This window comes from Pyrgilauda ruficollis, unplaced genomic scaffold (genome assembly GCF_017590135.1).
Source record: "Pyrgilauda ruficollis isolate IOZ18807 unplaced genomic scaffold, ASM1759013v1 scaffold110, whole genome shotgun sequence".
Taxonomy (NCBI): Eukaryota; Metazoa; Chordata; class Aves; order Passeriformes; family Passeridae; genus Pyrgilauda; species Pyrgilauda ruficollis.
The window spans coordinates 19327-22529 of record NW_024509211.1 but is presented as its reverse complement, the minus strand read 5'-3'; the positions used below and the strand labels follow the sequence as shown (position 1 = coordinate 22529).

Below are 3203 nucleotides of genomic sequence, written 5' to 3'. Positions count from 1 at the left end.
CCACCCCCCCCCCTTTGGGGTGGGGGGGGGGGGACCCCCCCCCCAAACCCCCCCCCCCCCCAAAAAAAGTTCTCCCCCGCACACGCACTCCGTATAAAAACACACTCACCTGACTCATACCGGCCCCGGCGATCGGGGGAGGAGGGGGGCGGCGCGGCGTTTTAAGGGGGCCGTGCCCCACCCCCCCCCCTTTGGGGTGGGGGGGGGGGGACCCCCCCCCCAAACCCCCCCCCCCCCCAAAAAAAGTTCTCCCCCGCACACGCACTCCGTATAAAAACACACTCACCTGACTCATACCGGCCCCGGCGATCGGGGGAGGAGGGGGGCGGCGCGGCGTTTTAAGGTGGCCGTGCCATGTCCATGGGATGAAGGGGGGGGAAATGAGGGAAGGAGGCGGGAAAAGGGAAAAGGGAAAAGAGGGGAGGGGGGGGGGGCGCGCGCGCGCTCCGCGGCGCGAGACTGAGCCCGGCCGCGCGCCGGGCCCCCGCTCCCCCATGTCGCTCATTTGCATACGGGTGACGTCATCGGCGGGTGGGCGGGGCCGAGCCGCGCGGCGCAGGGGGGAGCCCGAGGGGGACGCGCGTCCCCCGTGTGTCCCCTCTGTCCCCCCCCCCTTCTCTGCCACTCCCCCCGGGAATTTTGGGCGCTCCTCCCGCACAGGGAATGCTGGAAAAACACACTCCGGATCCCCTCCCCGCGCCGCAGCCGGCCCGCGGAGCTCCCGCTGGAGGAAACCACCCTCTAGTGGGCTGTGGGGTAATGGCAGGGGGGGATGTTTTGGGGGGAAAAAGCGCAGCTTTGGGCTCTGGTAAATGTGGCTTCGTCCCCTAATGGTAATTTTTAAAACTTTTTTTTTTTTTTTCCCCAGAGTTTTGCATATTAGATATACGTGTTAAATATACATGGTTTTAACCCCATCAAGCTCCAAGTGTGCAGGGACAGGATTTGTGTTTGGGTTATCATTTCCTGTGTAGATTTTATTTCCCTTTCCCATTTCTCATTTATTTCCTTTCTTTTTTTTCTTTTTTTTCTTTTTTTTTCATTTATTTCCATTCAATTTCAAGGGGTGAGTGACACAGGTGTATACAAGAAGGGGAATGGGGGAGAAAAAACCCTAAGCACAAGTGTTTGCAAGAAGGCATCGAATACTGAACATAATCAAACATTTTATAAAGCAAAAATAAAGGTGTCAAGTGATTTTATCTGTGGGCTTTTTATTTGTGGGACTATCTGTCAGTTTTAAGCCATTTCTTCTTGTCTTGTCACTCCGGGCTGTTGTCCAAAGTGCATCTCCAGCTCTCTCAGAGCCCCTTTAGGAGTCCCCAAAATACCAGATTCGTGCTCCAGAACAAGTGACACTGGTACCTCTGCTCAGGTTAGTGGAGTCCCCATCCCTGGAGGGATTTCAAAGCCATGTGGATGTGGCACTTGGGGATAGGGGTCACTGTTGGCCTTGGTAGTGCTGGGGGAATGGTTGGACTTGATGATCTCAGAGGGCTTTTCCAACCCTAACAATTCTATGATTCCATGATTTTACCTTTGCAGCGTCTCCCTGTTCTCATCACTTTGAGGACAGGGAAGCTCAGGGTTGGGAGACATGCCCAGGTGTCAGGACATGGTCTGGGAGGGAGACACGATGGGATCATGGCAAAGGGGAGACTGAACCCCTCCATCAGTGAGTCACAGAATCACAGATCTTAAATCTCATTTCATTCCAACCCCCTGCCATGGGCAGGGACACCTTCCACTGTCCCAGGCTGCTCCAAGCCCTGTCCAACCTGGCCTTGGGCACTTCCAGGGATTCAGAGGCAGCCCCAGCTTCTCTGGGCACCCTGTGCCAGGGCCTCCCCACCCTCCCAGGGAAGAATTCCTTCCCAATATCCCATTCACCCCTGCCCTGTGGCAGTGGGACTCATTCCCCCTTGTCCCACGTCCCTCTTCAGCTTTCTTGGAGCTGCTTTAGAAATCCATCCCCTACAAGTGTCTGTGTGCTCTGGTGGGAGCTGGAGAAAGGAAAACTCCATGTTTGTGCATCCTTTGGTTGCTTTTAAAGCTACACATGTCTAATCTGCCCCCTTTGGGGGAAAAATAGTGGGGAAACAAAGGCCACCCAAAATCACCAGGAACACCTGGTCCCCTGTGCTGGAGCATCAGTCCCACTGCAGGATGACGAGATGAGGATCACCAGGTAGACATCAAGTGCAAATGCTCCATCTCACCACACTTGGAGTTTGCTTTTAGCTCTCAGTCTGTCTGGTGATTAATTAAACAAACGGGACTTCCCTGCCAACAAACCCCGGCCATCTGCCTCGTCCTCCGGCTCCATCCCAATGAATGCTCCACCAAGGAGCCCCTTTCCCCTCACCGAAGTGCTGAGAGCCGTCCCTCATCGGGATGTGCTTTGGGATGGCCGTGGAGCCGTGAGGATGCACCATCTGCCGCGCCGGGTGCGCGTCTCGCGCGGGAGCGCGGAGCGAGGCTCCCGCCGCACGAGGAGCTCCGGGTGGGAACGCTCACACCCCGCTAATTTAAGGGTTGCCAAGCTGGCTGTGCCAAGAACGCCTCCCAGGTTTTGCATTTTGCATGTCTGAAGTGGGAATAGCAGTGATGAGAAGGATATTTAGGGCTGAAGCAGCAAATTCATCCCTCTGTGAGGCTGGGAAGGGCGGTGGGAAATGGTGTCCCCCCACACCAGCAAGCTGTGGAGGAAAAGAGTAAAAGGACCAAGGCCATGGTTTCTACCCTGTGCTCCAGGAGACACCAAGACCACGCTTACTAATGAATCCAAAAATAATCACCCACCATTTAGGACCCCACAGTTCCTGTTCCCCAGAGTGTCCCAAGGAGGCAGCTGTGGAGGAGTGAGACCCTGACGTAACAGCACACGCCTGATGTTTGGAGGTTTCTATGGTAATTAAAAAACAGATCTGTGACCCGTGGAAGAAATTCCTTGCTGCATTCCGTGCTCTGCAGGGCGGGTGCCCGTGCAGATCCGTGTGATGGAAGGATCCTCAAGCTGGCTGGGAGCAAATCTCCTTCCCTGACTGCAGTGGGGGCACTCACCAACACCCCTGTGGCCAACTCTCTTCCTGGCAGATGGAGAATCCAAGTGCAGACCACGTGTCCTGGGAGCAAAGACACCCCATGCAAAACACAAGGCAGATTGAGTGCAGAAGCAGGGTAATTCTCTTTTCTAAGGTAAT

At 55.5% G+C, this 3203-nt stretch overlaps 1 protein-coding gene across 6 annotated transcripts in view; it reads right to left on the bottom strand.

The window, feature by feature from the left end:
• SAMD4A (sterile alpha motif domain containing 4A) overlaps positions 1 to 430 on the bottom strand; it is a 102171-nt gene extending 101741 nt beyond the window's left edge. For 5 of the 6 annotated variants that reach the window (XR_005955877.1, XM_041476494.1, XM_041476513.1 and 2 more), the window contains exon 1: positions 287 to 430. The gene's annotated coding sequence lies outside the window, so the exon portion shown is untranslated. Of the gene's footprint in view, positions 1 to 109; positions 178 to 286 lie in introns of those variants that run through there. The other variant, XM_041476485.1, reaches the window with a different exon arrangement.
• Between the last annotated feature and the right edge of the window lie 2773 nt (positions 431 to 3203).